Here is a 22,010-nt window from a genome sequence, read left to right as displayed (position 1 = left end):
CGAGGCCATGGTCCCAAGATCTTGCTCAAGGTGAACGGTCTTCTATCTAACCTATTGAGAACGTTGCAGAGGTCATGTCTTTCGTTTTCAAAAGATGTACAGTTTCAAGAGCTAATGGGGCTTGGCACGGGAAAAGTACGCGTGCTAGCTAATGAGGCGTGCAATATGTCGCGTGCAATATGAGCTGCAACACGGTTGCCGCGTTTGAAGGGGTCCCAAGACTGCATTGCGGCGACGACATACGAAAAAAGTCGCAGTTTCGCCCGAAAAGCGAAGCATCGATTGCGATAGCAACTTCGTAGACAGCTATACGAAGTAATGATAGCAGTTTTATCGGCCGTATGAAGTTGTAAATATTCGCTTACTAACTAAATAAACAAGCACGGCGTGATGCGCGCACAGGTAAACATGAACACATCTCGCTCGATGACCATGGAAACTCGTGAAAACACGGGAGTGAGAAAGCGCGCCAGCGGCAGCGAGCAAATTGACCTTCGCGCTGGCTCTTGCTTCAACGCGAACTAAACATCGAAAGCACAACGCATACGAAGCTACCGGCACTCGGCGAATGCACTTTGTCCACATCGCAGATCGCTTTGGAGATGAGGCTCCCGCGGGCGCACGCTTCGTCCGCATCACAGATCGCTTTCAAGATAGTTCCGTGAGCAGCAGCCGCGGGAGCAGAACGCACCCCCCCACCACCCTCCCGTCTCCGTCACCTCCTCCCCGTGCCTCGCGCGTGAACGAAGACCGCGCGCTTCCGGCCGCCTTCCTCTCTGGCGTGTGCGAGATTAAGTTGCGGTTGCCGGCTCACCCTCACACGCTTTCACTCGCACACACAGCGCACAGCGCGCGGCGAGGATTTTATCGCAGTTGGACTTTATACGGAACCTTACGGCGACGGCAAAAATACGTTCGGAGTGTCCATATAATTGCTATCGCAATAAAAATTAGAGAAATAAACACCATTCCGATTACTGGTATTCATGAAACCAATGATGTCAAACCAATGATTCATGAAACCAAGTATGTCGGCGCCGCCGTATAGTCTTGGAGCGCCTTCGACCTCGGGCAACGGATTGTAGCATATTTTAGAGACGACTGTACAATCAATATGTTCATATACGATCATTATCACGACATGTATACGTTCATGTACGACCAGTGTAGTGGCTGTCCAGTCCCGCATTAAGGCATTTGCGCTTGAGCAGGTTGGTAAAACTGTAATTGTATAGGAAGTGGAATAACATAATGATAATGATGATCATGGTGACGATGATGGCGAAAATACAGGTGAGAAATCGTATACCAAATTCGTACGCTTTAGATTCTCTAACAGGTGAAATTTACATAACTGCGATATCTTCTGTTAGCGTGGAGTTATGGAGTTGTAAGCGTTGTGCTTGAATTTTTTTTTTGAACCTACCATTCATTTTCGTTATTAGTATCTATGGCTTTCAGTTTCTATGGGTGTGTGTCGAATTTACGTGGGACATGAGACGCCTGATATATAGACGTTATTATTACGTCATAAATTGCATGCACATTTCGTTCACTTTAGTGTAATCGCCGTTAGTGACAACCGTCGGTATGTATACAGATGAGATTAGCCTAACCGCTGTTCAAAGGGCCCGTATACCTGTCAGTTATAAGAAGTCTGCTCGAATCTCACAACGTGAAATTTTTGAGGAGGGTTGTTACTAACCTGTCAGTACAACAACAAAAGAATGATAGAACTTTATGCAATTAAAACACATATAAAGCTAGTCGGCCTGTGTTTCCGCTAACAGCACGGTTGCTTCCAGGTGGCTAAGCCGCACCCAGGAAATTAAGCATACAGCCTTTCCTGTTAGAAAACCGCTACCTGCACTCGAGAATGCGTCGTAACACCTGTGTGTCTACCCGAGATAGGAGACATGACGTCTGGTCCTCACAGACAACGTCAATATTGGAGGAGGTGCAGTTCCTCGTACAGAACCAAAAGGTAACAAAAGAAAGACAAAAAAAAAAACCAAAAAAACGTCGCACTGAGTCATCTCGGTCGCTCTCGACGGCTGACACCCACGGGAAGCAATTGCGCTGGCGGTTGCCGTGGCAACGGGTAAGCGTCAGACGATAGGTTTTTCTTGTCTGGACAGTGAAAGGGAAAGAATGAGACCTGCCAGGGGGAGCCCATCACCAGACACCGGTTGCTGGCTAACGGTCCGTCCGACACATCCGTCGATGTTAAAGCCCACGAGGGCAACGTACGCCAGGGAAGGTATAACATAAAGCTATTCCAATCTGTTTTTATTCCCAATATACCATTAAACCCTCCGTGATAGGTCAAAATGGCTTGGGCTCTGCCCATATGGGTGTGGCGCCCGCCCTTATGGGCGGGGCCTGAACCAGTCTGACCTATCACGGACATTTAATGGCTGATTTGGAATAAATACAGATTGGAATAGTTTAACGTTATACCGGCCCAGAATAAAGTCTCCGATTCTTGAACACCGATCTTAGTGCCGTAAGGATAGGCACACAGAGAGTGGAAGAACACGCACAGAAGCTTACACACTTTTTCTGATGAGTGGACAAATAAAAATGCACATAACTGCATAAATATATGCGTAATATATTACGTAACAGCGTGTAACAAACAAACGTGCATAGTACATACGTAATATTTTGTGTTGGCACATTTGTACAGATTGTACAGACATTTGCACATTTGTACATTTGTACAGACAACAAGCTCGGACATTGAACTATTTATAGAAACCTAAAAATCTTGCTTTTGGAGGAAACTTTAAGGGCTAAGCACTCCTCTTTGTAACGCAGCTCTTCGCAATAAACAATTTCTTTTTTTTTGCAAGGTGAATAGGTTACCATCTAGAGAGAGTGAGAGAGATAGGGAAGTCACAAGGGTTACCATCTAGAAAATTAAAACCCGCCTCCGTGTTCGCGTCGTAGTATCGCAAGGACTCAGCGGACTAGCAACCAATGAAAGTTTTGCAAATGATGCAACGCCGGAGATGATGCAACAAGGTTAAACAATTTCTGTTCCCGCTGAGACGTGAAGGAAAGGAGAAATTAATGTCAGGGTTAATGAAGAAAAATTCCGAGCACTACGACAGCTTATCAAGCTTGTTTCTGCTACGTCGACAGGAAATCTTTGTGTGCAGTCAGGAAACCCAATAAATTACACGTGGAAAGATACAGAACAATATTACTAAAACGTTGCTGCTGTAAATTAATGGGACACACAGTAAGCAAAGCCGTCATGACGTACTTAGAATAAAATAACATATTGTGTCCTATGGAACACGGTTTTAGAAAACGGTTGTCAACTATAACACAATTATTAGAGATAACATGGAATTTTGCATCAATACTTAACTCAAAATTGTAAGATGATGCCATTTTTATTGATTTTTCGAAGACCTTTGATCGTGTCTTGCGCTGTACACTGATTGAGAAAATGAGGTCTATTGGAATTGAACACAGTATAGTAGAATGCATAGCTGCCAGTCTGTTAAACCAGACCCACTATGTTGCCATAAATAATTATGACTCTTACCAAATCAAAGTTTATTCAGGGGTGTCACAGGGATCTGTATTAGGACCATTATTATTTCGTTCATACGTTAATGACATCGCTCTTCACCGATGACTTGGTAATTTACACTTGCGTGGGAGGAATCGATGACCAGCTTAGACTAAATACTACACTAAAAATATAACACGTTGGTATGACACGTGGGAAATGAAAAATAATCTTAAGAAAACAAAATATATTGCCTAACTCAAAGAAATGTGATCTTTATATGCAATTATAGCATAATGGGCAACGATTTAATACGAACTGACATAATAAAATATTAGGCGTAACCTTTACAAATGCGTTGAAATGGAATACTCATATTGACAACACAAGCACGAAGGCCTTCCGGAAGCTCGGTTTCTTGCAAATAAAAGGAACTGAAGCACCATCCTATGTGAAACTAACAGCATATAAAACTTAAGTAAGGCTGATTCTTGAGCGTGGTAGCATAGTCTGGAATCCATACCAGAAAGGACTCGCACAGAAATTAGGAAGTATCCAAAATAAAGCAATGGGAATTCATTTACTCTGATACTCTCGACACGACAGCGTAAAAGTGCTCCTAGAAACCGAGCAGCACTGCCTACCCTTGTTTTCCGGCGTCATGCTGCTGTTCATGAAGTTTCTTTTTATACTATATCATGACCATATTAATATAAATAGGTGAGATTACGTGTAGCCACCACATCGACACCCCGTCAGAACCTGTCATCCCAAACACATCAGGCAGCATCTCACACATTGCGGCACGTTCAAGTATTCATTTTTTTTTTGGTTGGCAATCAAAATCTGCAAAGCGTTGACAAAGAATAGTGTTGAATCAGATTGTGTGGATGGCTCTTTTGCAAAACTGGAGCTCATATTTTGGTTGCGCACGATAATTTTTGAGCGCGTAGTTCACTATACAATGCGTAGGATGAATGCTTAGGCAACACGTGTATTTGTATGCTACTTTATGATTTGTGATACACCTATTGCAATGCACTGAAAAGTGGTAATTTATTAAACCCCCGGTAACTACAATAATGTCCCATGCCTGAAATTGTAATTGTTGTGGGCACCTTTTGTTATTCCTTCTTCATTCACGGGAAACAAAGAACCATTCTTGCTGTGTTCAATGGCAGTGCCTTCTTTCCTTTTTCTTCCTTTTTAAATGCGAAGCATTTCTTGGCGAACATTTGCTACTTTGACAGTATCTATCTATCTATCTATCTATCTATCTATCTATCTATCTATCTATCTATCTATCTATCTATCTATCTATCTATCTATCTATCTATCTATCTATCTATCTATCTATCTATCTATCTATCTATCTATCTATCTATCTAGCCGCCTACAACTTTGTGCTCTCATGGTCGTTTCATTAACTTGGTATGTACCAAAGTTGGCATACTATGACAAGAGTATATGACGAACATAAATGATATGTCATGATGTCATGACATGCGTGTCATGTAGGTGATGGTACAGCCGCCTACGTTTTGGTGCTCTCATGGTCGTTTCGTTAACTTGGTAGGTACAAAAATTGGTATAGTATTACAGGAGTGTATGACGAACATAAATGATAGGTCATGACATAAATGTCATGACTTGTGTGTCATGTAGATCATGACAATGACCCAGCAAAAAGGTTAACACACAAAAACCACTGAAATGGGTTCGGACGTGGGTACTAAGGGAAGGAAATACTACAGGATGCTGGTAGAAGTCATAGTCATGAGCATGACTCAGGAAAATGACAATGACTGAGCGAAAAAAGATTACCACTCAAAAATCACTGGAATGGGTTCGGACGTGGCCACTAAGTGAAGGAAACACTAAATGATGATGGTAGAAATCAGTCATGAGCATGACTCATCAACAATGACAATGACTCAGCGAAAAAAGATTAACACTCAAACCACTGGAATTGGTTAAGACGTGGACACTAAGTGAAGGAAACACTAAAGGGTGATGGTAGAACTCACAGTCATGAGCATGACTCGGCAAAAATGACGACTCAGCGAAAAAATATTAACATTCGAAAACCACTGGAAGGGGTTTGGATGGGGTACTAGGTGAAGGAAAAGGCCAAGGTTGTTGGTCGAAGTCATAGTCATGACCGTGACTGAGCAAAAATGACAATGATTCAGCGAAAAAAGATTGACACTCAAAAACCACTGAATTGGGTTCGGACGTGGGTACTAAGTGAAGGAAACCCTAATGGTGTAGCTAAAGGGACTCCTGAGCACTCATGACATGAATGCCATAACATGCGTGTCATGTAGGTCATGAAAGAGCCGCCTTCGTCTTGGTGCTCTCATGGTCGTTTCGTTAACGTGGTAGGCTCCCCGCACACTGATTCGCATAACATCGATTTCCACTGGGCGTGGTATCTGCCGGTTTTTTCTCTCTATATTTTTTCCCTGTTCGTGGACATTTTTACAACCCGCTTCATGTTTGGCCTGTGCAAAAGGCTCACAGTAAACAAAATAAATAATTACAAAATATTACCACAATACAGGCAAGAGCAATGTACAATGTTTCATCAGTTAGGTGCACTTTTCCCAGCTGCATCGGTCGCAGTATTTGCAGATATATTCGAATGTCCTTGCAGCCACTGAAACACTGCGCCAGCTTTCTTTTTAATTGAGGCACTCACACAGTAAGTATGGGCTCAACGCCTGAACTTGTTTGTTGCTGTTGCTCTCACGACAGTTCGTTATTGCAGGCTGAAGACAACACGAGACAAATGTGGGAAAAGAGAACTGGACAGATAGAGAGAAAGGGGAGTTCGAAAGAGCGCAAGGATAGGAAATCTTAGAGAGGTCGACGAGAGGAATGTGTGGTTTGCTACCCTACACAGGTAATCATAGAAAAAGGGAATTGACCAGGAAATAAACGAGCGAGCGAACGCTGCATGCGCGCAGGAGTATGCATATGGGCACTATAATTGGTTATTCAGGTTGGTACGCTTGAAAAGCTGCAGTATAGTTCGTGAGTAGCGTTTTGCACCAATGATGAATGCGTCCACGGTGCAGCAATTTTAGCATCGCAAAATAACGATCCGAGGTCTATCTGTTTAAAGCTTGATTCGTAGTGAGATGCGCTGGACGTCGCGGTAAGGGTACGTGCGCCATAGGCACTCGATTATTTTACTCACATGCACAAGTGTCACGCATTTAAGTCAATCGGACATTCCAATGCGGTAAGAACAAGCATTCGTGAATGCCTCTGCCGAGCCTATGCGGTTGAGTAATGTTTCGTCGCCTGGCAGATACTATAGGGTCTGGTCTCTCCTAGGGTCTATAGGAGAGACTCTCGGAGAATAAATACAATGCTGGAATTGAAGCAGTGTTTCAGTACCTACACAACCTACTGCTACAGCCACATTTATATTCGAAGTTGAGAAGAGATTTCGGGCTTTTCGGCACGTGACGAAATAAGTAAGTGAAGCGCTAACGAGACGAGCACAATCAAGGGGACGCAGGCAAGCGCATTTTCTCAGAAATGATTGGCTTGAAAGCAAGCAATTTATTTCGAAAGACGAAGAATTTCGAAAGACGAAGAACAACTGCGGTCCTCTTTCAGGGCACTCTGGAATCTGTGTGTGACGCACTACGATCAGGTTTCAAGAGTTACATTTCGCGATTAAAAGAATACACAGTAAGTTATCTGATAAATGTATTTCATCTTGAGTAATATAATCAATTTGTTCGTGGTCTAGGTATATAATCACCAGTATAGGATTATACGTCCATAAACTGAAGTGAGAACCCAGGACCTCGTACTTATCTGCGATTAAAATTAGGGCCGTTAAGTGTCGCCCCTATACGACCTCTTATCGCTAGTTGATGCAGCCTTATCATTAGGCCCGCCCGCAAGTGTTCGGGAGCACACGGCATAAATGACGCTTTCATATCACTAATTGCCAATACACATATCAGTCTATAACCATCGCAGCGATATAAAAAACGATGACAAGAACTAAACAAAAACGATCGCGGCATACTAACCCACGCTAAGCATATGCTGAATGGCAAGTAGAAAAAAAGAAAACTGTGGCTCCAATCCACGCTGTGAAGGTGGTTGGACCGCGAAGCTGTAAACGACACCCACAACAATTATCCATTGTGACGTCACGGGAATTCACACACGTGACTCTACAAAAGAGTGAAACCAGAGACAAGTGAAATGTACTTCACCACACCCTTTATTACTCCCCAACGGCATTATATTCACGCTGTTCTTCTGGCATCCTTACTTTCCGTGGTCTACCCATGGTAGCCTGGAATGAACTGAATGAGTTGCTACACCATGGTGACGTCACTACGTGATTTGTATGCTGTTGGGTACTTTTCCATTTGGAGTATAGCTTACGCAACCTTAATCTTTACCGAGAAACACAGTCGAGAGAAGGAACGGGCTTCGCATTATTCGCAGACGTCATTAGCATACTTTATATGGTTTGCACTTCACACGAGGGTTTTGAATGACGTCAACCCCTTTCGAAGCAGCTGCAAACCTAATCTTTACCGGAACGCGTCGGAGGGTGTTCCCATTGTTCACACGCGCCTTATCATCCATCATATGGTTTTGATGCTTGTATTGTGGCTTTCTTTTGAAAACGAGTGCTGAGCTGTATGCTGTATGCCTGATTTCAAAGGAGATATGCTGTTTGTATTCAATCTTTAGCCTGGCGTTTTTTACTTACAACCACGACACGAAAATTTCCTTGGTTGGCAGAGGTATACAGCTTCGCTGCAAAAACAAAAACAAGAAAACGCCTTAGACAAACTTTCGCGTCGTAGTATCTCATCCGGCAGTACTGCGTTAGCACTCAGTAAACACTGGCGTTTGTATTTGCCGCATGCTATAGTTTGACACACCGGCAAAAACTTAATCAAACAGCCTCCTTCAATGTTATTGTATATATAATAATATCTTGCTGACGTTTCAACTTATGCGCGGACCGCACAATATATATATATACAAAGAATCGAGAAATGGTTCGGTATTGTTTCAAACTCATGCCTTTGTCCGCGCAAAATGCAACAAAGGCTGTCCTACGTACCTTTATTCTAATACGTTTCCCTGGAAGTTAGAAGGAGAACATGAAGGACGCAATTTGCGCCGAGGAATGAGCTAGAGCGTTTTCGCAGGGTCCTTACACTGCAATCTGTATCGTTCATATTGCCTCCTCTCATGTGCTGCAAGCTATTCGTTCTTACTTTGTCTTGCAGGTTCTGTGCAAGTTTCCTCGACCCATGTGAAAGCGACGCCGAATATCTTTTTCCTTCGTTGCTTTGGGCAGCTCGCTCGCTCGCGCTGTGCGTCGGGAAGCACACGAATATTTGCGAAAGCTGCGAACGTTTTTTTTTTTTCGTGGAACGACTTGTGCTGGCCGCGTCTTGTAATATGAATTCTCCGAAGATGGAAGGCTCTCTGCTATGTGTAATCAAGAAACGAGACACAGAGCGAATGCGTGCCCATGCTGAGAACCGCCGTTAGCTGTTTTGCTATAATTTTAACTTCGTTTTTTTTTCTCGTCTCCTGCATATTCTTTATATTAGCTTTTTTTAATTTGGTACATTTTGTTGCTCTGGTTGAATGGATTCTCTTGTTTTTTCCTTCTTTTTCGTATTCCATGGACTTGTTTCTATAGTGTATTGTTCTTTGTCTACCTCGTAGTTTTTCGCGGGTGAGATATTAGCACAGCCGTCTCTTTTAGCGGCCAAACTTTCGATCTTTGGCTGCTAATGAAACACAAGATGCTAGGTTCACTTGTTTTACAGCTTGAAGCTGTATATGGCTAGCCGATTCGTCCATCTGTCGCCTGTATGCAGAAACTATCATCATCAGCGATGGCTCGAGCGCCATCGTCTTCTTCCACAGCCGGCTCCGTTGCCGGTCATCATTCCAGCGTAGAATTTCGCTTCGCTTCTGTCGTCGTAATGGGGAGGCCGCGTGTACGTGGGTACGAGTCATTGCTTAAGGGGGTATCAGCCATTCATTGTCTCACGTGACGGACAGATTTAATTTTGAAGCAATTTGATTTTGAAGAATCGCAAGCGGCAATGCGACAACGGAGGACTGCGGGCATACCGTCAGCGACGTCATTTTTTTTCCGTCGCAGCCGAACGTATGTGTAACCTCATTAAAAAATACAAAGACCTAACGAATAATTGAGAAAGACTTTAATGTACCGTCGGGGTTAACCCAGTGATAAACACCAGGGCCGCACGTTTCAGCTTTGCTGGTTAACCATCTGTACGGAGTGCTTGGGCGGTGATTTTTTAAATTTCCAAATCATGAAGCTATGCTTAGAATGGGACAATCCTCAACTATGAGATTTATCCAAGAATTGTACCATTATGTTTCCAGCTCCCCTTGCTAACGGTAGGCTTTACGCTGAACTATATTCGATAAGCGTATTGAAGAACAGATGCCAACCTACTTTTTATTCATTCTGTGTTCGGTGCGATAATTTATGGCATGGGGATGCTAACGCTTTCTTGAGAAAGACACACGCTTATTCTGTTTAATGAAGATGATACCTAGTTGAAGCGTTGGTCGATTAAAGAGTGAAGGTTGCGATGCAATACATGTAACCACTACGAAATGTTCATCCCTTCACGTGCCATCAGGTAATTAGTTAAAAACTTAATTAGTAGATTTTTGGTAATTATTCGAATATGCATTTCAATTTCTTGTGCAAGTACTGTCCGCCTCTTCGAGTAGACCAGCTCATGAAGTTGAATTGTGCTATCTGCCACAGGCAACCTCAAAAAAAATTTTGAGAGTGTTCGCTGAAACACCCTGTATAACAAAATGTTGTGGAAATACAGGAGAGAGAAAGTTGCAAGCATATCCAATATCACCAAATCAATAAATCTTACAATCAAATATTGAATCAACCAGCAGTGATGCCCGAAGGCGCGGGATCAAATCTCAGCCGCTGCGACCACATTTCGAAGATGAGCAAAATGCAAGAGCGCCCGTGTACCCTGCATTGAGTTCACGTTCAATAACCCCAGGTGGTCCAAATTATTCCGGAGTTCCCCCCTACGGCACGCCTCATAATCATACTGTGAGCATAGCACGTAAAAATCCTAGAATTCCAATTTGAAAATTTTATGGAGGCGATCTGTGTTTAGCCCCTATGGGCATGTGAAAAAATAAAAATCTGTCGTTCCCATTCATATTGATGACGACTGTACATTCGCACGTATAGTATCAAAACTAGCACCTTCGGCTTGACGCGTTAAAGAAGGATGCATGCACTGGGAGGAAGGAACGCGTAGACTCGAGTGGGTGTCGACAAAGTATACGCTCCGTTTTCGTCCCAGCCTGCGAGACCAGGCGAACTGCCAAGAGGGCCGGCGCTCTCGTGTCTCGTCTCTCACGCCCGACGGCTGGTGACGTCAACCACTTGCGCTCGTAAAACTGGAACAGGAAGCACGTTATTTTGCGGTGCGTGGGCTTCACCGGCTAACCAGGGCGACAAGCCTGGAATGCGGACACACACTCCTCCGAAGCTTGGAAATAAGTATACAGTAGCCCTACGTATGTGTCGTGCATATGAAAAGCGTCTTGCTGGACGAGTGAAATAATTTGTTGTTGCGGACATTTACCTATATTAGCCACCGCAGTAGATATTTTAGGCGTTTATCTATATTAACGGAATATAAGGTGCGAGAGTATACCAGTAAGCGTGGTGCGACGAAAGAGACGAAGTTTTCCTTCGCCTGTGCAGCGTTTGATTCGCCACTGAAGCCTTTGACCAACTGTAACTCTCTCACTCTTTTCAAAATTTTACCCGAACAGAGGATAGTCACATTTTACAGACATTCACCTTTGCGTTTGTTGGGTGAAACGGCAGCAACACTTTGGGGGAAAAAGAAGAAAGTTCAATGGTGATTTCACATTGAGCTGAAGTCGATGAAAGACATTGTCTTCCTGAGCGAGTTGAAGGTGAGAATGAGTTGCATGGACGTTATGATTTAATGTGAGTGCCGCGCTAAAGCGATAACGTTCGATCGATGTCAACTAGAGGTTGAATCGCCTTCCGACTATTTGTCATAATAATAATAATAATAATAATCGTCATAATTACCATAATCGCCGCCATAATCATCGTCATCGTCTACATCGCCGTCATCATCATCGCCATCATCATAGAGAGTGACATGCCCAGTAGCACAAAGAGGTTCATTGAAGAGTGGCCCATACTTGCAGCGACACATCCGCAGTTATAGCACACACCTAGAGGCCTCGATGACGCCATAGCTGGCGGCCGATACGCCGTGACCCCAGTGGCACTCATATTTAAACCGAACCATATTGTGGATGAGCCCACGAAATAGGCTAGAAACAGACGTCAGAAAGAGCGCACTCGATACGGAAAAGTGGCGGAAACTTGCAAAGGAAGACATTGTCTTCAAAAAGTTCTAAAGGGAATAGATAAAGCGTGCCTATCACTTCTGCCTGGATCTATATAGACGTGTGCTTGTTTCATATAAACAACGACGCCTTTATAGTATTATGCACGCTTGCCTTAGAAAGGTCTCATTGCCAGCGCCACCTCTCGGGATTGGTCATTTACTACGAGACTCGGATGCGTGTCGCGTAGACACTATTTATTGCTTAAACTTATGAGGAAGCATGTGCCCCGATAGTCGTGATTAAACGCTGCCAGAAGCAGCGAGCCTGTTTATTACCGTTCTTTTTTCTGTCTGTCAAAAACCACCCTTGCCAGGGACACCACCAAGCAGGATTAGCATATTGCAAGGATTCCTGCGTCTTAATCTATTCCCTTTTTTTTTACCATCCCCCGTTCACGGCCATCCGCTCTAGGCGATAACGTAGGCAGTGCCACTTTTACCACTGACGTAGCACGAAAAGGAAAATAATTAGAATATGATCTTTATGTTATTCCGGCCTAGCATACTGAGTGGCTCAGTGGACGTGGCTTTTTTTTTCTGCCGAGCACCACGTCGTGGGTTCGATCCCTGTCCACAACGAAGGCGCAGTGCAAGGACACTGGTGTACGTAATTTTGGGGCCCGGTAAAATGACCACATTGTCAAATTTAATCGGGAATTTCCCATAGCCTGCCCCCAGCTGCCTTGGGACGTTGAACCAAATCACTCAAAAAGTATTGAGGATGTTACTCTTGAAAACTGTCCACTGCGCTTCACGTGACCTATAGAAAGGGATACGTTCTTGATTCACCTCTTTTCTTTAGTTTCTTCGGGCTTTTTTGTCTTTCTACATTTTCGTTTAATTAATGTACATTTCGGCAGTAGCGAGCAGCGTGACAGTTTGGTAAAATATGCCGATAGAGGTCAAAATTGTATTCAACAGAACTAGTTGGTTCATGGCTAAGACGAGTTCGAACAGCTGAACTGAAACACGCGACAAATATGATTATGATATCATATTTATATGATATGATATGAGTATGAAACACGAGTTTTCTTTCACTCTTTCATTTTTTATTTGGAGTGATTCTCCTACAAGTGGGAACGAATCAGCAGCCGCAGCTTGAACATTTATGAGAGTTGTTCATGCAGTGGAAAAGGCTGGTAACCGCATTGAAGAACACGTCTCGACCACCCGGCTGTATCCCCGGCCGCTATCCCGGTGCGAAGGCCAACGCAAGCGCTTCACATTAGGCTTGCTGAATGCATAGACGTTCTTACAAAAATTACTAAAGGCAACTCTGGCGATGCGGTCGCTCCGCTGCCATGGGAATCATAGTTAGCGCGTGGACTTTTATTGTCTTTGTGCTTTGCGACTTCAAACGCTGTTGTGAGGTCGCTTATTACTCTCTATCTTTCTAAATTTCCAAGCACTCATGGTTTCCTAACCCAGCAAGGTAATTACTCTCTGTGCGCATGCGCGTTTATTGCGAATCGCTGTAGTAATAACGCAATATTTTGCTTGAAATGATGAATTTGTAATGTCACAAATTCGTTACAAATCAGTACAAGGTCTGGCCAAACCCATGAACTTGGCAAATCAGTTCCGCGGACGTCCACAAGGTGGAGGAAAGGTTATCAAAGAGAAAAGGCTGTCATCCATCGCTCCTGTAACACGAAGCTACAAATGATACCCATACGGGTTTCTCTGAAAGAAAGTTTCGCAATTGAAAGAAAAAGAGAAACATCTGCCCTTAATGTACGTTGGTACCGTGTTCGAACCCCGCACCAGGACGAACTTCCCTTCAACTGCGATGCTTTCTGAAAAACCCGTATGGATTTCCTTTGTAGGTTGGTGCTACAGTCAGGTGGACGGCTTGTTTCCTTTCAAATTCATGTAGTAACCACCATTCCCCTGCTGACAGAACCGCCATTCTTGCAGTTCCTGTAGACATTAGGGCCGGAGTTCCCTCTGGTGAATTTTGTAGGAAACTCCTTGGCCGAATGGCGCGCAATCGGCGGCACTTACCAACTGGGACAAGGCCTGCGTGGTTCGAGCCTTTACATCGCGGGCCGCCTGCCCGACACAGTCCATATTCATTAAGGGGAGAACGCGTGGAACTATCACGATATTTTTCCCTGCTGATAACGGTTGCAGTGGGGGCGTTGGCTTATCCGCGTGACGTCACACTCACAGACCACCGGCATTTTGTTATCTAGAATGCGTTGGCGATACTCGGTCACTCACACGCAATCAGGCGGTGCGATTTTTCACTTTGCCCTCCGTTCTTGAAGTTGTGAATGTTATTTACATATAAGTGCCAGTTACCGACTGATAGTGGGCAAAATTATGCTTCAATCGACCCTACGGCCACATTTATAGTCCATAGTTCCAGCTTTGGTATGTAATGTTTTAAATAGCTTAAGCTTTCCCGCCGGTAGTCAAGTTTTCGCAGCGTAGCAGATTTAAGCTCGTTATTCAGGGGATGAGTAGATAGCATGATTAAGTTCGACTTTGGTATCACGTGTTTGTTTATTCATACCACTGGTGTCACATGTAGTTGGCGAAAGATATAACTATGTTTCGTTATCTCACATTTTCAATACAAAGTGCGCGCACGGAGTTCCTAACGAGGCTGAAAAGTGCAAGGAACCGACGCGCATCCGTTCATTCCTGTTCACACATATCAAGTTTCTTCTGCGCACAACTATTTCCTAAGGTGTCATAACATGCGAGTCTGTTCGGCTCCCCTGGCGCAAAGGCACACAGGGAAGAAAAGAAAATGACGACGAAGAGGCGTCTAATTTCCCCGCTGTACTCTCATCTCGGCTTTTCGTAGCGCCCATATAAACTTAATTAAATAGATACTGGGGTCTTACGTGCCGAAACCACGATCTGAGTATGAGGCGCGCCGCATAGTGGGGACTCCGGATTAATTTCGACCGCCTGTGGCTCTTGTACGTGCACCCAACGCACGTTACACGGGCGTTTTTGCATTTCGCCCCCTTTTGAAATGTGGCCTCCGCGGCCCGGATTTCATCTCGCGACCTCGTCACTGGCAACGCTATGCCGTATCCACTAAGCAACCACGGTGGATCCATGTAAACTCTTCTGCCGAGCAGGACATGGTGTGAAGGTGATTCTACGTTCTCGCCACGCATGGGCAAGCAATTTAAAGTTCAATTGCGATTCATCTTCAAATTTAACTTGGCGTCATGCCAGCGCATGTGTAGTTTTGTTCATGCGTACAATAACATCACTGTCGCTTAGCACTTGCCTGTATTAATTATTCGCGCCTTATATTCGTTCTGTTATAGGCCATGCTTTATTGTCACAGTTTTTCATGTCTCGTTATGTGACAGTCCCTGATTTTTTATTCACTAGTGCTTTTGCAGTCAGTGTTTTCATTCATATCGTAGGCAGTGCTGTCTTTTCTCTTTATCACATAAATGAAACTCGAAGTGTGATTCCATTGTTTGTTGCTTAATACCAAGTCGCCTCAAGCACCCTTATTTTTGTTCTTTTTACTTACGTGTTCCGTTTAAGCTTTCGTAGATAACATAATGCTGCTAATTATACATTTCTCTATCTAACTGATAAGTTGTGTCAGTTCTGCCCCCTCCCCCTTGAGTAAGGCCCTCATCTGAGGGCACTTTGTGGTATTCCTCAATGAATGAATGAATGAATGAATGAATGAATGAATGAATGAATGAATGAATGAATGAATTGAGACGTTTTTATTAACATTAAGAAAGTTCAGACCCTAAAGTGTAAGGCTTCGCAAGAACGACAGCCATTCTAGATTTCCGCCACACGTTGCTCCACCACACATGGCGGCGCCCACCTGAAAGGAGGGGGGGGGGGGGGGGTCAACCTTGAAATTTAAAAGCGCTCCTTGTCTTTCTGTGCTGCTGCGCATGTTGTACAACCATGCACGCGTGCGAGCTGGGGAAGGGGGCGTAGTGCCCATAGTTGCTTCACTGTCGATGACGTCATCGTATCGACCTGACCCTAATTTAGCTCGTGTCAGAGAGCGTGGCAGTCGAAGCGGTGGCCCGTGGTCGACGATGCCATATCTCCGATTGCACGGTCGCGGTGGACCCGGCTTTTAGACGTCGTCGCCGTGCGGCCAAAGTTGGCGCGCAAACACTGAGCAGCCGCTCGAAACGGGCAGCGAGAAAGGGCTGCGCCAAGAAGGACGATCGATATTCGGTGGTCACGCCTATTTCAGTCTGCGCGTGTTCATTTATACCGGGTGTTCAAAATTAAGCATTACGGAATTTTTTTTTCACCGCCCGTGGCAGGTAGCTTAATTCTTATCGTTGAGCTGGGCTATTCGAAGAGGTGGACATTAGTAGCACGAGAAATCGAAACACGTATTTAACTGATTGACAGAAATTGACTAATGGACTTCTCAGTTAATTACTGGACGACGCATATTGCAATTTACGAATTGTAGTCGGTGAGATTGCAAGACGCATCCACTTGAAATGAATGTCCAGGATGACACTAGTTTGGAGATATTATTTCCCAAAGTGGTGAGACGAAATACATGGGCGTTTCAGTTACTTTTGTGCTTCTGTGTATAAAACAGCATTCTGGTAAACAAGTAAGTGGAACAACAGCGAATTTTTACAACAAATTTGATGGCTCATATCTCCAAACTGGTGTCATTCTGGAAATTCATTCCAAGGGGATACAATCGCCTGACAGGCTCACCGGCTACAGTTCGTAAATTGTAGCCTATATATAAAGTCGGATTATATGCCAAAGATAACTAAAGATTATGAATAATAATCCTCAGAACGAGATAAGTAGATGCGCTACGATAGATAAAAATGACTCTTTTACTGCTGTTTGATAACACGCTCTGTTCTTTCAGGTAAAAAATGTCACAGTTTCGCCCTAAGGGCGAAGCAATGAATGCGATAGCAACACAGCATTGTCATATGAAGTAAGGTGAGCGGCTTTGGTAGCAATATGAATTGTAGTAAACATGAGCTGATTAAGTAAGCAGGTGTGCTGCGGCGTAAGTAGACCGACATGAAGAGAGACTCGATGACCACGAGAAGGCGCGTGTGAAACGGTGGTGTTGATGAGAAGCGCTTCCCGTGGGCAGCGCGTGCGAAGGGACACACCTGTAGCGCTGCACTGCCGACCCGGGCAGCATTGCATGTGTAGCGTGCGTTGGAAAATGTGGCCCGACTATTACTAACTGAATGAACAAGCGTGGTTTGAGCGCGCACAAACAAACATGAATAGATCACACTGAATGACTGCAGACAACGACCGTCAAAACTCTGGCAGCAAGCGGATACGCCGCAGCGGCGAAGGTACGTGCGGTCTATTGCTTCAACGGAAACTGAGCGGCGAATGCACGGCGCATAAAGGTCAGAGCCGTGTGGAGATAAGAGACGGTGCGAGCGAGCGACGAGCGCGGTTGTTGGCAGAGTGGAAGTGCGCCCCCCCCCCCCCCCCCCCCCCTCTGGTCACTCCGGCGCTGGCTTCCCGCTTCCTTGCTTGCGCGTAGGAGATTGAGTGCGTTCGCTCTCCGTGATAGCGCGCGTCCCCGCACGCTTCCGCTCGGGCATACGGCACGCGGCGAAGATTTTATCTATAGGGAACCTCACGGCGACGGCGACGGCGACGACGACGGCGACGCCGACGGCAGAAATCCGGTTGAAGTGTCCATATAATTGCTATCGCAATAAAATTACGCGCATCGGAACACCGCTCAAATGACCGGAAATAATTGTGATAGCTAGGGCCATGCGACATTTGCCAGTAATACCACGCGACCATATTTCTGGTCGCGTATTTTTTTTTCTCAAGGGCTTGTGCTTCGGGCTTTGACGTTGGGCTTGAGTTCAATTGCACATCACCTGCCAGAGTTATTAAAGGTCAAACAAAGTACGAAGTAGCATGGCTATTGCTTACTCTATTATGAAGCTATGGAGGGTAGGACAGCATAATGGAGCAATAATGGCTAGCATGAACACCAGCAGCATTATTCAAATAACTGACCTGCAGAAGGGTCTAATACTGCAACAGTGTTGTCGCGAATTGAAGCAGTCCATAAATCTAAGGCCATGCTTAACTTCCGCTATAGCGATTCAGTAAAAAAAAAAGATAATAATACCAAAAACTATATTATACCAAGTGGAATACATGACAAAGCTGGTAGAATTATAACTTATCATTGTTATGATATTACTAAGACAATAGTCAGTAGAGCCAGTCGAGAATCGCCCTGAGGTGAGACGAATTGTCACATCTGTACTCTTGGTTTTATTTTTTACTATTTCATAAGCATGGGTACAGCGAGACTGCCTACATCTTGAGAAGCAATCCAGACAAATGCATTGCACAGATGGTTGCTGAGCTACAATATCACGCCAAGGAAAAGCAAGACGCCAGCTTCGGAAGCGTAGATGAAACCAGGGTTCGCAGAAAAAAAAAATATATATATATATATATATATATATATATATGTTATAGACGGTTTCATGCTCGCGATAACAGCAGCGAGCGCGCCGCCCCCAAGAAACTTCCGGTCACGTGCCTTATCAGTCTGCTATGTTTTAACGCATGGTTGCTTCTTTGCCAGTTAAACTTCGCAACTACGTCAGAGGGCAAAACCGGAAGCCGTGCAGGGCCTATGTTTGTAAACAGTGAAAGGGTCTATAGCGCAGAGTACTTTATGGCAAACTTGGCTTTTTTCTTGATGACAGTGCATCAGTGCAAACCAAAAATAATAGAAGTACGTTACATCCATCTTTAGGAGTACAAACTTCATTGTCGCAAGATATGCCAAACATAACTAAAGATCACGAAAAATAATCCACAGAGTGAGAGAGGTAGAGGCGCTATGATAGATAAATATGACTGCTTTACTGCTCTTTGATAACACGCTCTGTTATTTCTAGATTATACAGTATTCGGTTCAAATATTTTTGTTATTGCACACTGCTAGCGGAAAATACAAGTCTGTGCCACTTTCTTCTACTTCCGCGAAATATAGTTCATGCGTTCACGGCACGTTCACAAACACACACTTCGCATGCATAATAAAAGGCGTAAAGGTATATCGCTTTCGCAAAACAACGAAAAGAGAATGACGCAACGTGGTTGCCCAATTCCACGTTTGATGACCCTTTGCTTCTTTGCTTAAAAAAGAAAAGAAGAAGAACAGAAACAAGTCACGGAAGTAAGTCATACCGCACTACCAATTAGCGTAATGCGTCTCATCGATGTTCAAAAGCAGAAGCAAAGCGAGACGCTTCGCCGACCGCCGCTTGGCACCGCTGCTTGAGGCCTTCGTTCGTAACACTGCAGTTTCACGGTTTGAAGAGCACCGGAGGATAACAACGAGTCCGTATACATAGCCGTTCGCAGCGAATCTGCGGGGCCGCGTTGTCTATCGCTGAGTGCCTCATTACTGAGCACATTTATCGCAAGTCACTGCACACGGAGCTATTGTAAAAAGATCTAGCTTTTCACTATACAGAGAGACAAACAGGATATAGAAAAATGGAAAGAACTGAGGCTGACTTGGAGTACTGTTGGAGCGTTATTCGCACTTTCGAAGGCTGTACATAGATTGCTGTTCTTGGAGTCTCGATGACAACCATTCAGACAAATAATGTATTGCCCCACCACGCTCTTCAGCTTATGTCTTTGTACTTATAGATGAATTGAGTACTAAAACGGTAATTAGGATGGAATAATTGCATGCCATATATTATTGGCGTTGAAGCGTGAGCGAGACAAGAGAGATAACAGGTGAGAGGACTTATACGGATGCTGGTTTTCGCGAGTTATGCAGGAACGGTTATTGCCCTGAAAGTGGTGACAGGTCGACACCAACTTAGAGCCATGTTGCATGAAAACGTAACTGCGGCACCTATGGCTAAAGTCCAAGTACCATGGATGGCATGTGGAGTATTTTGCACATATCAAGCCTACCTAAAATTGTGCGGTCAGTATGGGCCTACTATGACAGCATAACGCCGTGGTAACTTTTTTTCGGTACTTACAATCGACAGTGTTTCTGTCTCAATGCACCGTGTCAGTTCTTACGCCTAACCACTGCACCTCTTAGTAGAGGTGCATTCACTTATACTTGTACCGGAAGCTCTGAGACCTTTAAAATTGTAGCACTTCAGGCATTGTACGCCACCCAACTTACCATCAACTTCATATTGCTGGATTGAGTACCGGCTTGATGCCTAGTGAAGCTGTTGTTGTCAGTGGCCTTTTCGAAAAAGAAAACTAAGGTAGAGACATAGCGCGAAAATTTAGTTTCGTAAGTAAACAAATTAAATGCACTAAAGAGTTGTAATGTATGGTAGTAAAATACGCTACAGAGCATACATGAGTCTTGCTGAAGTGAAACACGTAATTTATTTTGCTGATTTTATAATGTAGACGATGACATTTTGTACTCTAACGTCTGTGCCACTTGAACAACCAAACTGCATCTAGAAATGCTAAAGCTACTTGAAAACTGCATGACATTGGTAGGGAAATAAAGGAAGCGTGAATTAAACGCCTACGGTACTGTGTGCACTGCGCTCAAGTCAGAGCTTGAAAAAGCACAATTTAATCGCAAGATACACTAAGGCCTGACTGTCACTTATAGAGACCGGCCAAAAGGCACCACCAAAGGATAACCACGAGCAAATGTGGTCAGCAAGCGATAACCAGCTACCTTACCTGTCTCGTGCCACGAGCGGTTGTCAACAGCGTTCCGGCCACCGGCAGAGCCGGTCGACGGCTATTCAAACCTCACACTGCGAACACGATCGAAGACATGACACAATTTTCGCACCCGCGCCGGCGTTGTTTTGAGCCGGCCAATTAGTCCTCGCCGATCCGAAATCCCGGAAAGGAGCTTGGACGATCGCCAAAAAAGCAGCGACAGCTGCTCTTCGGGCATCGGCACACGGTGTCGACTCCCGGCGCGGCGACGCAGCGTGGCCTCTACAGAAACTGCTCCGTAGAAACTCTTCCGAAAGTGAATGAATCAAACGTTCTGTGCCCAAGCGGCGGTCGGCGTGCGTCCTTGTCGCTAGCCGCACCCGATAATCGGCCGGCGTGCGAAGAGGGGGAGGGGGTGGGAACAAAAAAACGAGTGGGCAGGGGGAGGGTTGGCAAGCCGGGCGTTGTCGGCGCCGGCGGTGGGGTGGGGAGTTTCTCCGACTCACCGACCGCCGAAAGCGAGCTGGTGTTCGCCGCCGGTGTCCGCCGGTCCTGACCACGCAGTTTGACACCGCCGCTGCCTTTTTTTGAGGAGGGGGCGGCCGGTTGCGCCTTTCTTCTGCCTACTTCCTCTTGCCTTCCGCGCAACGAAAAAACGAAAAAAATAAAGCACGGGAAGCAGCGCGGCGTGGCCTAACCCCTCCTGCAGTGCCGCTTTGGAATGCCGCAGTGGCCCTTTGCCGTTGGCGGCCAATCACAGGGGCGCCGCGGGCGCCTCGTTCGAGAGCGCGGGAGCCGGCCGAACTAATCGAGCTCGCGGTGCCCCCCCGTGCCACCGGCCGGGCTCTGGCTCCGGCCGCGTCTCCTTGGTTTCCGTGTGCCTGGGACGGAAATGCTTTTTCCACGCTTCGCAATCGCTCGCTTACAAAGTGTTGCGTGCGTTTGGTGACATTATGCCAGGAGCGCTGGACACTTCGCAAATGGTTCTGGAGAAGCACGCGGCGAGATTGCAGGAAGCTGTGTGATGACGTGTGACTGACAACATTTCTAGTGGGATCAAGGTTAAGGTGGAAAGGAAAATAGAGTTTTTTACTAGGGTAATCAAACAAGAAGTGACAGGGGCGCGAAGTGGTTTAATGCAATTGAAATCGATGGACTAAGTAGAAGGAGAGTCGAAAGAAAGCTCAACAAATAAACCGCATGACAAAATGACAGTGGCTTAAGGTTTCTTGTTGCGTTTTGAACAAATGAATTGTGCAGAAAGGACAGACGAAAGGAAGCTTCCAATGTTATGCACTTACACACACACACACACACACACA

At 45.0% G+C, this 22,010-nt stretch overlaps 1 protein-coding gene across 2 annotated transcripts in view; it reads right to left on the bottom strand.

Annotated features, from left to right (window-relative positions):
- LOC119455869 (microtubule-associated protein 4) overlaps positions 1-21,417 on the bottom strand; it is a 94,794-nt gene extending 73,377 nt beyond the window's left edge. The window contains exon 1 of one of the 2 annotated variants that reach the window (XM_037717381.2): positions 21,195-21,417. The gene's annotated coding sequence lies outside the window, so the exon portion shown is untranslated. Of the gene's footprint in view, positions 1-20,703; positions 21,026-21,194 lie in introns of those variants that run through there. The other variant, XM_037717383.2, reaches the window with a different exon arrangement.
- Between the last annotated feature and the right edge of the window lie 593 nt (positions 21,418-22,010).

The sequence above is a fragment of the Dermacentor silvarum genome, chromosome 6 (assembly GCF_013339745.2).
Source record: "Dermacentor silvarum isolate Dsil-2018 chromosome 6, BIME_Dsil_1.4, whole genome shotgun sequence".
Classification (NCBI taxonomy): Eukaryota; Metazoa; Arthropoda; class Arachnida; order Ixodida; family Ixodidae; genus Dermacentor; species Dermacentor silvarum.
The sequence above is the reverse complement of the archived record's forward strand: the minus strand, read 5'-3'. Positions and strand labels throughout refer to the sequence as shown.